The sequence below is a fragment of the Stenella coeruleoalba genome (genome assembly GCF_951394435.1).
Source record: "Stenella coeruleoalba genome assembly, chromosome: 2".
Classification (NCBI taxonomy): domain Eukaryota; kingdom Metazoa; phylum Chordata; class Mammalia; order Artiodactyla; family Delphinidae; genus Stenella; species Stenella coeruleoalba.
Genome location: NC_137147.1, coordinates 8,358,901 through 8,371,198, shown reverse-complemented (window position 1 = coordinate 8,371,198; position 12,298 = coordinate 8,358,901). Strand labels below are relative to the sequence as shown.

The 12,298-nt window shown below is 50.1% G+C and overlaps 1 protein-coding gene across 1 annotated transcript in view; it reads left to right on the top strand.

Annotated features, from left to right (window-relative positions):
- LOC307181751 (uncharacterized protein C14orf132) overlaps nt 1-12,298 on the top strand; it is a 55,524-nt gene that overhangs the window by 35,192 nt on the left and 8,034 nt on the right. The gene's annotated exons all lie outside the window — the stretch shown is intronic.

Below are 12,298 nucleotides of genomic sequence, written 5' to 3'. Positions count from 1 at the left end.
AATGTTGATTTCTGATCAGTTACTTATAGCTGTGCAAGCTTAGGGAAATGACTGCCCCTCTCTGAGCCCCCTGTCATCCCCTGGTGTTGGGCTGGTGTGAGGGTGAAATAGCACTCACCCAGCCCAGAGCAGCTCTTCCTTGGGACTTCCTGCTCATCCTGCTGGGCCCCTCGGTGCTCAGGAGAGCCTCAGGAGAGGAACACAGGTGGAGGACCCACAGGCAGTAGAGGGGCAGGTGAGCAGCCTGAGGCAGGAGGTGGCTTTGTGAAAATGCCTGGCGAGTAGAGCTCAGGGGGAGGTAAGAAGGGCAGTGTGGCCCATGCAGGTGATGGGACCTGACCCGTCACCACCCCCAATCAGGAAGCTTTTTGAGAGTCACCGTTGCACAAGACTGATATCACAGTGGGTCCATGCTACCGAGGGAGGTACCAAAACAAACACAGGAGCTGTGCTAACAGCTCTGCATGTGCACTCAGCACTGGTCCTGATGGCATTGTGCCTTGTCACATTTGGGGGTGCTGCAGGTGTGATCTCCACCTCTCTCTTTGAGGGAATGAAGCATCTCTCCTCTTGGTCCAGCACAGCATTGGCACACGAAGCCATGTGTGCGCCGCATAGAGCGGCTCTGGAGACGGTTGTGGGGCGATGCCTCACCACACTGCTCTCCCCTTCTCAGCACGTGCCTCCGCTTCCTCTCCCCGCCTGTCCAACAGCTGTGATGATGGTACCCGACCCGAGGGATGGTTCATGGCAAAATACCGCGCGCATAGATGCCCAGTGCATACCTGGCGTAGAGCAGGCTCTCAGTAAACATTAGCTTTTATTTTTCTTTCCTCCATTTTGTTTTTAATTAAAAACTCTTCAGTGTGTAAACACTGGCCAACAGGAGTGGCAGGTATTGACGTTAGGAAGCAAATATTGCCATTAACTTCAGCCTCCGTGGAAGAAACACACGGGAAGGTGGGCAGCCGGCTGTGTGCTGTCAAGTTTGATAAAAGGGCAGAACTGTTTTTCTCCTTGTGCTTTTTCAACAAAATAGCCAAGTTTGGGGGCCAGTTCTCTGCCAGGATATCATCCCCAGGTATCACGTGACTTCATGAGAAGGCCTTCAGGATTGGTGGTCTGGAGGCCTGGAAGCCATCCCCCCCGCCCCCGTCTCACACACACACACACACACACACACACACACACACACACACTTCTGATTCCTGCCTCTTGCTAGCTAAGGGACCAACCTCAGGCAAACTCCTTAACCCTTTCCGGAGGCAGTATTCGTTTTTGTTGAAGGCCTTAATAAAAGTGACCCGCGCCAGACCCATTAGCAGTTTGAAGATCCAGACTGAAGGCGTGCAGGGAAGTGGCCACACACCCCACACCCGGCTCTAGCCTCCACCCTCAGGATGCCCCTGTGTCATCTTGGTCTCTCCATCGGCCCGCGGGTCCCTAGCAGGCAGCCGAATGGGTGTGGGTGAAAGACTGCCATCCTGCGATGCTCTTTGCCTGCGGTTTGCAGGGACAGGAGAGCTCATTCTGAGCGTCCTCTGATCTGTTGAGAGAGGGAAACAACATCCCATGAAGTGTGAATTGTCTGAATAGAGGTTCCATCTCAAAAGTCATTTGAATCAAGTTCAAGATTCGTGTACAAACTTCACTCTTCCCACCTTCTTAAAGGACAACTTTTGGAGTAAGATAGACACGCAGGAAAACAGACGGCTTTCTGCATCTCCTCCAAGTGAGCGCACGCCTGTGACCAGCACCCAGGTCAGAGCACAGCCAGCCCTCACCCCCCACCCCAGGAGCAGTTCTCACGCTGACACAGGATATTAGTTTTGCCTGTTTGTGACCTTAATAAAAACCACAATTTCCCAGCCTGGACACTATTGACATTTAGGGCTGGATGATTCTGTGTTGTCAGGGGCTGTCCTGTGCGCCGTAGGGCATGGGGCAGCGTCCCTGCCCACAACCCACTAGGTGCCAGGAGCACCCCCCTGTCCGCCAGCTGTGACCATCAAAAATGTCTGTAGACATCACCAGAAGTCCCCTAAGGGACAGAATCCCTCCCAGTTGAGAACCACTGATAGAAATGGAATCACACTGTGTGTTCTTATTTGTGTCTGGGTATTTTGTTTTGTTTTTGTCATCATTGCGTTTGTGAGATTCATCCATGCTGCTGTGTATAGCTGTGGTTCATAATCATTGCTGTGTAGAATTCCGTTGTGTAAATATTGTCGCAATGTATGTATCCTTCTACTGTTGATGGGCACTTGGATTATTTCCATCTTGGGGCTGTTCTAGATGGTGTCGCTATGGACATTTGGGTACAGGTGTTGAGCACATGTACACCTTTCTGTTAGGTGTATAGTCTGTTTTGTGATGTCTTTTTGCCTCTCCTGCCAGCCCCCATGTGGCTTCCATGCCTCCATCACAAGGGAACTTCCTCATATGGTGAAATGCCCTGGCTAAACCCCTGCCCCCTTCAGCCTTCTCCTGGACCCGGTGGCATAAACTCCGGTGTTCTGATTGCCATCAGGGCTGGTGCATCACTCCAGTTAAGCCACTAACACTCACCACACTACCCAGCAGGGACCCCCAGCCTCTGGCCAACTCATCACCACAACTGAGCGCTCTCTCCTGATGGGGTCTGGGGGAAGCCTGTTGACCAGCCCTGTAGCCCCAGGGGATGGGACCACTCAACCTTGGGATCCTGTACTCCAAGATGGGCCCTGGGGGGAGGGTGACGGGCAGCAGTTCCCATTCTGATGACTTTTCACATGATTGTCACTTTCCTTGATCAGAAAGTTCTCCTGACCCATGTCATGTGCTGACCAAGGTGGCAGGATTTGGATGTTAAACTTGCCAGCTCTCGAATCAAAGCCTATGTTTCCTTCCTTCCTTCCTTCCTTCCTCCCTTCCTTCCTTCCTTCCTCCATCCCTCCCTCCCTTCTTTCCTGTGTGCCAGATTATGTATATATTTTGTTAGATTTATAGTAGTGTTCTGTTTTCTGGTGCTCTTGTAAATGAAACTTTAAAAATTTTCTATTCCAATTGTTCATTGCTTGAATATAGGGATATAATTAATTTTTAATATTCACCTTGTATTCTGTGACCTTGTTAAACTCACTTATGAGTTATATGATCGTTTTGTAAATTCTTTGGGATTTTCTATGTAGACAATCATGTCATCTGCAATTAGAGACAATTTTATTTCTTCATTTCCCATCTATGTACCTTTTATTTCTTTTCCTTGCTTTATTGCACTGCCTAGAACTTCCAGTATGACATCCTTGCCTATTCCTTAGACCTTAGAGGGAAAGCATTCAGTTTCTCACCATTAAGTATGATATTAGCTCTAGATTATTTGTTTGTTTGTTTTTTTGGAGGTACTCTTTATCAGATTTAGGGAGATCCCTTCTATTTCTATTTCGCTAAGAGTTTTTACCACTAGTATATGTTTAGTTTTGTCAAACGCTTTTCCTGCATCTATTGATATGATTATGTTTTGTTTCTTCTTACTTCTGTTAGTATAGTGAATTACATTAATTGATTTTCGAATGTTGACCCAGTCTTGCATTATCCTTTCTTATATGTTGCTGGATTCAATTTGCTAATATCTGTTGTCTACTTTTTGTCTGTGTTCAATTAGGAAATTGATCTTCCATCTTCTCTTCTTGTCATATCTTTGATTTTTGTAGCAGGATAATGCTAGCACCGTAAACATAATTTGGGAAGAGTTCCATAAAATAAACTGGAAAGTGTCTTCTCTTCTGTTTTCCGGAAGACATTGTATAGAACTGGTGTTATTCTTCCTTACACGTTTGATAGAATTTGTCAGTGAAACCATTTGGAGATTTCTTTTTTCGGAAATTTTGCCTCATTTTATGTAAGCAGTGGTCCTGATATCAGTTCTGACTGTGATACCTTTGCAATGTTGTTCAGACTCAGGGGTGGGTCTGGGCTTGGGCAGGGGTCTTAGTTCTGTTCTCAAAGGCTTTATTACTATTCCTTGGTTCGTTTCTGTGCATGCACAGCTTGGAGCGAGCCCAGAATGTGTGAGGTTTACACACGGAATTAGGGGACCCCTTCTCCACTCTCCCCCCTGAAATTTACTCCCTGGGGTGCTCTTTGGCTCCAGGAATGGTGTTTCCTAACCCTCTAGCTAGAAAGTCAATGTTTCTGTCAACTTTCTCCTCCTGTGCTGTCACCCAGCTCTGCACAGCCAGGATGCCTGCTCTGCAAAGCAGGTGAGAAAAGAGAAAGAAAAGATAAGGGGATCTCTCCACACTGTTCAGACTATGGGGGCCCTTTTCTCTGTCCTGCTGGCCAGAAAGAAGGGTTTTCTCTTGTGTTTTAGGTCCCGTGTCACAGCCGCCACCATCACTGCCATCCAAGCACAGTCCAGAGACTGAGACCAGCCCCGGGGCAAGTCCAGGAGAGAGAAAAGAGAAAAAAAGAAAGAAATTGGAGATTCTACCAGAACCCCCCGCTCCCAGGAGCCCCCTCCTTTCAGTTCTTCATCTAGAAAGAGGGGTTTCTCCCAGGGCTTTTCTGTGGAAGCCAGAAGGGAAGGAGGGAGAGCCCCAGAAAGCATCCCCTGCTGTCTGGCTTCAGGGTCCCCCCCCCCCCGCCCCGCCCAGCCCACCTGCTGTGCTCCTCGCAGAGTCAGGCCCAGAGTTCCTAGCTGCGCTGTGTCTCGGCACCAGAAACCTTTCATTGTAGTTTAATGTTTTTATAAGGGTTCCCTGGGTCTGGGGCTAGAATCCTCATTGTTCAGACAGGAAATGTACCCAGCAGTAGAAGTGGCCCAGCTGGGCCTGGAGCCAGGATGGCATGTCCTCCTGGGGCATCTCCAGGCATCTCGGCCCAGTCACGGCTGCGTGGTTACTCCCCTCCCCGGGTCTGGAGGTAAAGCGCCCTTGCGGCCAGTGTGGTGCACCCTTCAACCCAGACCTCCTGGGAATCGTTATGATTGGTAATATCCACAGGCAGGAAATGGAAACTTGGCCCCTTTCTCTCTCCTGCCCTGATGGGCCTTCAAGCCTCACCTTCAGAATGCATTGTAAGGGGATCCTGGTTTATCCTGCAGTGGGCCTTGAATTCCATTTCACATGTTCCCAGTGGAATGCACTGGAAATTAACCAGATCCAAAGGCACAAAATGGAGAAAATCCAAAGAGATTCACTGTGGCGAGGGCTTGAGAGGACAGCAGGCCCGGCTTTCTGCCCTGAGCCCTTGGGGTGCACCCAGCTATGACAGCAAGGGTGACACTAACAGTTACGGCTCGTGAGCATTGGGTACTGACAGCTGGGACATTGCATATTTCAGACACGAGCACCCTGGGGTGGGCGTAAGGAGTCCCACTATTGGCCTCATTTTACAGATAAAGAAACTGAGGTCCAGAGAGAGTCAGCCGCTTGCGTGTGTCACACAGCCAGGAAGGGACAGCGCTGGGGCTCTACCTCATGGCTGATTCTTCAGCCCACGAAATTGACCTCAACTTGCCTTGTTCTTATCTCTGTCAAAGTGCAGGTAATTCCATTTTATGACAGTGTGTTTGAGTCTGTATTCCTCTAAAGTGTGAGCCCTGCAAGGTCCGAGGTCACGGGTTACCCCTTGGCATCCCTCATGTCTGTCCCACACCTCCTGGAGCCGAGTGGGCCTTCAGCGTTTGTTGAATGAATAATGAATGGGTGAATGACACTCTGTATCTATCCAGCCTTTATATTTGGAACACAGAGACCCCCTCAGGAATTTAGAGATGAGACAAATTATCTTGATAATGTTTGTAGTGTGGCTGGAGGCGTCCCTGGAACTTTCCGATGAACCAGGTCACACAGGATCCTGGGCCACAGATGGCAGGCTTCTGCAGAGACAAAACCGAGGGGATGGTTCTTTGTAAAAATTCTGAAATTGCAGCTCTTTCTCTGATTGCATGGAGGCGCCAGATTTAGCAAATAAAAACACAAGACAGAGGCCCAATTAAATTTGAATGTCAGATAATTTTTTAATACAAATATAAATTTTTGCCGTAAGTATGTCCAATGCAATATTTGGGATATACTTATATAAAATTACTTTACTATTATTATACTAAAAATTATTTTGTTGTTTATCTGAAATTCAGATTTAACTGGGTGTCCTGTATTTCATCTGAGGATTTTGTTTTTTAATTTTTATTGGAGTAGAGTTGATTTACAATGTTGTGTTAGTTTCTGGTGTACAGCAAAGTGAATCAGTTATACATATATCCACTCTTTTTTAGATTCTTTTCCCGTATAGGCCATTACAGAGTACATAGTAGAGTTCCCTGTGCTGTACAGTAGGTCCTTATTAGTTCTGAGGATTTTATCTAAGGGCTTATCTGACAATCCTCACCACTCAGGCTCCCACTTTAGGGCCATTAATAACTGGCTCCGGCCTTCTTAGTATCTGGCAAGACTTCTGAGCACTGGGCTTGACCTTGGCGGTCACTCATCTGAGCTGCTCCCTGGTAGGTAAGGCTCAGAGAGAGAGGCAGGGCTCCAGCAGGGCCAGAACCCAAGTCTCCTGGCCCCAAAGGGACAGGGGACAATACGAATGTTTTTACTGCGGAACAACTTTGAAATCCACAGCCCAGGAGCAGTGAATGTAGCTGTGGCTCGGCCAGGATCCTGCAGTGCCAGGGACCTGAGGACGGCCTTCTAGGGAAAAGAGTCTGGTGGAGCCCAGGGTACAGCCAAAAAGCTCCCCTTCACAGAGCCGCCGCCAACAAGTGGCCATTCTCTCTCATTTCCCCTCCTCTGAAAGGTGCTCGTTATTCAGGAAAGTGTCTGGCTGGGCCACCTCTGGTGACCGTGCTCTGAAGATTTCCTTTTGAAAGCATCTTCTGTTCCTTTCCCTGGAGGGGCCCAGCTTAGGGGAGATTTATGTAACCTCCGTCTCCTCAGTGGGAACAGACGGAGACCTGGAGGGCCCACCTCCACGGAGCTGCGCTTCTGTGGGGGGCAGGGTGGGCACCCTGGAGGATGGTGCCGCGGTGTCCATGACAGCCACGCCCTCCTGGAGGCCACACATGCCACGCGGTGACCCCAGCACTGAAGGATGGCGACCTGGAGCTCTGGGTACCATCTTTGCTTCCGAGGGTGGCTGGTCCTACCGTCTTGCGTGTGATGCTCTCCAGTGTTCAAAGGATTGCTCTTAACGTTATGAAGTGTAAAACACCAAAAAGTGACAGACATCCATGTGCCCACTAACCAGAGGAGAACACTTTTGAATATTTTACCATGTTTCTTCATCTTTCCTTATAAGAAAATATTACAAACAAAATCAGTCTCTTACCCCCATCTCCCCCTTTCTCAGAGGCAGCTGCTGCTGTAAATCTGGCTGATGTATTCACAGTCCATGTCTGTACGTTTACATACATGTGGATCCACGCATAATATATAATGTTACTGTTAGGCGTGTTTTTAATTTCAGGGATGGCAACTGAGTTTATTTTGTGACTCGCCTTTCTCCCCAGAAAGCGTTTTTTACGTAGTGTAAGGGTCTCCCAGCATCTCCCTTCTTCTCTGAAGCAGTCTGTATTATTTTCCCCATTTTTAAATGAAACACCTGAGCTTCAGGTAAAGAAGTGGGTCTCGGTCCCACAGAAAGGAAGTGTTGGCTCCGGGCCCAAATCTCAGCTCACCCTCAGGATTCTTGGCCGATGTTTCAAGAATTCATTCATTCACCAAGTGTGTTTTGAGTGTTGGCTCTCTTCTAGGCTCGAGGATACTGTGGGAAAGAGGGAAGGTCCCTGCCTTCCTGGCAGCTGTAGTCAGGAGGCTTGTAGAGGTAACATTGACCTTGAACACTGGCCATTGACCTTGACACTCTGTCCTGGTATCCCCTCTTCAACAAGCCAACCAGAGTTTTTCTGCTCTTGACAAGATCATCTCTTATGAGGAGACGAGTCCCCCCGGCCTGTGTCCTTCTGATCGTTAATGTCTAACTGAGCCAGAGGAGACTTCTCTTGTTCTGCCTCCTCGGGTCACACTCTTTTCTGCATGGTGGACCTCTGAGTGTTTGAAGTTAGGAGTCATCACCCTCAAATCTCTGAGCCTTAAGCCAGTGACTACACCTGCCCACGGGGTTGAGAAGGCCCAGTTGCTCATCTCAGTAAGGGCATGACACCCGGAGGTCATTTCCAAAAATGGCTTAAAATTAGACCTGACCGGCCGGAGGGCCTTTCGGAAAGACCTTCCAGAGGCTTCTGCCATCACCTGCTTCTGAAGTGACTTCAGCCATCATTCCTTCGTTCTTACCATGAGTCAGTTTCTGATCAAATCTTCCCAACTTCCAAATGGCAGAATTGAGGCTGACCCTTTTTGGTTTTCTGTTCGTGGGATTTTGCTGTGTAAAGTTATTTTCATGTGTAACCCGGCACTTTGAAGTAGAATCTGTTTTACAAAGGAAAAAACATCAAAACCAACACAGCTGAGGAGTTGGATTGAGCGCCAGTGCTGGCTGAACTCAGCAGAACTTGGTGGGAGTGGAGGGCCGCCTGTATGCAGATGAGTATCTGATTAATTGATTTCACAAAAGCACACAACTGGAAATGGCAGGTTCCCGATTCCGTCACTTTAGCTTAAGCAATTGGATAAGAGATGCACGTCTCTCGGTTTTGAATTACTACACGAACAAGAGGAAAGAACGTTAGGAATGACTGAGCGACTGGTGCCACGTTTTATTTATCATATATGATCTGATTCCCTCCTTGCGAGAATCCTGCTGGTTCCACTGTATCATCTTCATTACTTACAGGGAAGGAAACGGAAGCCGGTTGGTTAAATTCGCTTGGCTGTACTATCTGTAATGAAGCAGGATTCACTCCCCGAGTCTTTCTGACAGTAGAACCCACTCCATCCCTCACACTCTGAGGCAGTAGAATCAGATGCCACCGGCTGCGACCTCTGGCAGTGCTGAGCTGTCCGTCAATGAGGTGCAGGGCAGAGGGGGGCTCAGCGTGGAGAATGAGCTGTCTCATCGTGGGGAGCTCTGAGAGCGGGTGTATGAAGTGCAGCCGATGGGGGGGGGGCTGTCTGCTGGTTTCAAGTTCATTAATTCCACACGGTTGTACTTGTCACTCTTTCTGTGTTACAAATGGGGTTGAGGGAGCATGAGATGAGTGGGCCATGGCTTTGCCTTCAAGAGTTCCCTGTGTGGTGGGAGACCTACCTCCAGTTAACCGAGGCTGTGGTTGTCACCTTACGTGGCCAGAGACCTTGCAGACGTGATGAAGGTGTAGGATCTTGGGATGGGAGACGATCCAAGGGAGCCCAATATAATGAGCGCAGTCAGACGTCTGAGCTCCAGAGCGGTAAGATAACAAATGTGTGTCATTGAAGCCACTGAGTTCGTGGCGATTTATTATAGCAGCTACAGGAAACTAACACAGGGCGTTACCTACCCACAGGGAAGCAGAGAGCAGGAGGGGGGCGCAAGGGAAGGGCAGCTGCCCCCGCGCAGGTAGGCAGCAGGGCTGTGTCAGCCTGGGGGCTGCTCTCTCCTCCCCCCACCAAAGGCTCCGTCCAGTGCCCCCTTTTTCTCCCCCCAGTGAATTGGATGAAAATGCTCATCGAGCCCACACATGTCCCGAAGAGAGGAGAGGGAAGATGCACAGGCTTACGTCCAGAGACCTCAACAGGATGGAGAGCGGAGTCGAGGCGGGGGCATCTGTCCAAAAACCCAGTGCCCTTGGGGAAGGAGGAGAGGCTGAGGCGGGTCGCTGGGCAGAGGACAACGGGCATGGGATTAATTCCGGGCAGGGGGAGTGCAGCAGGGGCGCCAGGGGAGGGGGCTGTGGAACCCGCAGGGGAGGGAGAAGGGCAGCTTCCTGTCTGGCCTGATCCCTACTCTCTGGCATATAGTCTGCATGAGCTCACCTGAGTGATGCTTTCGCCATGGGTGGGTCAGATGAAGGTTCTGCCGATTTCCCCGAGAGAAGCGTGGTACCATCTCAGGGCAGCAGGAGGAAAGGGTACCCGCCAGGTAGGGGTGGGGTCAGTGGGGGGCTGCCGGAGAGGCAGAATCAGCCAACAATGTTGTTGGTCCAAGTTGAGGGTGGGTGTCATTCATCCGTCACTCAACAGGGATTTCTCAGGCACGACTGTGCTCCCGACCTGGGCAAGGCTCTAGGAGTTCCACGATGAGAATCAACTCATCTGCTCCCCCCTCAGAGCTTCCCGGCCACTGGGGGACGCAGATGGGAACTGCATCTTGGGGTGGGTGCCCCCAAGGGAAGGATGTGGTCTTGGGGGTACTTGGGAGGGAAGGCTATAGTGGACAGGACCATTGGCTGGGATTCGAAGGATGAGTAGGTTTAATGGGAAAGCTCGGGCCCCTCCCTGCAGGCCAGAGCATCGCTGCCTCTGCTGCCCCCTTAGGACGGATGTGCCTGATTCAGCTGTAACCCATCTCATCTGCATCACCAGCTGGGGGACAAAAGGAGGTCACAGTTCTCCTATTTAAACTTTCAATTGTATTTTTAATAGAATATATGTTAATTGTCATTCTCATCTGTGTTTGTCATCATATCTCAAGATACACTAAATATGTTAATATACTGTTTACTATAATACACATATAAGAAGGACGCATATATAAATGCAGCCCTGGATGAAGTCTCACAAAGTGAGCTCATCCCTGTAACCAGCGGCCCCATCGAGGATCTGCACGTGGCCTATCCTCAGCGCCCCCTGTTGGCCTCTTCCTGTTACTACAGCCCCAGATTGACAACTGCCGGGTCCCCACCGAACTAAAGGACCAAGCTGTGTTACTGAGGAAATGCCAAGCTCCTCTCAGCACGAGTCTGTCAAAGGCTGCTCTTCTCAGCCCAAGCAGGTGCTCGGAAGCACCCATTGACACAGTCATGGGCATCCTTTAAAAAGAGGCCATTGCGATTCAGAGCAGGCCACACATGGAGCTGCCTGGAAGTAGCCTCTCTCTGTGAATTCTCTGATGGTTCGTGTTCCTTTCAGATATTCTTTCTTTTTTACTCCTTCCTTCCCTCCCTCCCCTCTTTCTCCCTCCTTCTCCTTCCTTGCTCTCATCCCCACCTGGAGCGTGGCCCTCACCTGTCTGGCTCACCACTGTCTGCAGAGTCTAGGACTGAGGCCCCTAATTAATCATCCCTAATACAAGTCAGACGGGTGGCTGTGTGAGGTGGACCCCACTCTGCACCCACCAGCCCCCAGGGCAGTGCACATGTGCCCGGCTGGAGCGTGGCCCCTGGGGGTAGTGACTGGTACATCTCCGGGGCCCAGTACTGAGTCTGACCTGGGAGTCGGAGAGGCTGTGGGCAGAACGGGAAGCACCCTGGCTCCACAGTCAGACACACCGGACTCTCAGCCCTGACCCCAGCACAGACGAGTACAGTGGCCTTGACCTTTGCTTACCCATCTGAAATGGGGGTACCGTGATATGCTCCAGCAGGATAGTTGAATGATTAAATAAGACTATTTTAAAATCTCTAGCACATTCCATGACCGTAGCTGGGCCTCCATGCTGGTAGTAGCAGTAGTAGCTCAATAAACGTGTATCGAAGGAAGGCTTAACTGTTCAGTGCTCATTCGTTCATGTACCATTAAAAAAACACGTTTATTGTGGGCCTCACACTTGACAGAGCCAACCCTGGGGCTTAAGTCGTGTCAGCCTCTGGACGGGTCTGGAAGGGCCCGGATGGCCTGGACATTGGTCTTCTGGACTGCATCCAGGTCCAGGCCCTCCCTTTGAGCAGCCCAACTCACCCCTACCCGCACACCTGAGTCTCAGGAATAAGGGGCTTTACAAACGCAAAGAGGAAGCCCTGATCCCTGGAGTGCAAACCAGCCGCTTCTTGTACAGCAAACAAGGCCTTGGGAATTAGTCACTCTTCTGGGGAGTTTGTCCTTGTGAATTAGAAGCTCTGAAGCATCATACCCGCTGACTGGGAAGCTCTGTATCTGGGACTGCCTAATAAATAAGAATGCACATGCAGGGTTTCCCTGGTGGTGCAGTGGTTAAGAATCCGCCTGCCAATGCGGGAGACATGGGTTCGACCCCTGGTCCAGGAAGATCCCACATGCCATGGAGCAACTAAGCCCGTGCGCCACAACTGCTGAGCCCATGTGCCACAACTACTGAAGCCCGCGCACCTAGATCCCATGCTCCACAACAAGAGAAGCCACCGCAATGTGAAGCCCGCACACCGCAACGAAGAGTAGCCCCCGCTCGCCACAACCAGAGAAAGCCCGCGTGCAGCAACGAAGGCCCAACACAGCCAAAAATAAAATAAATAAAGTAA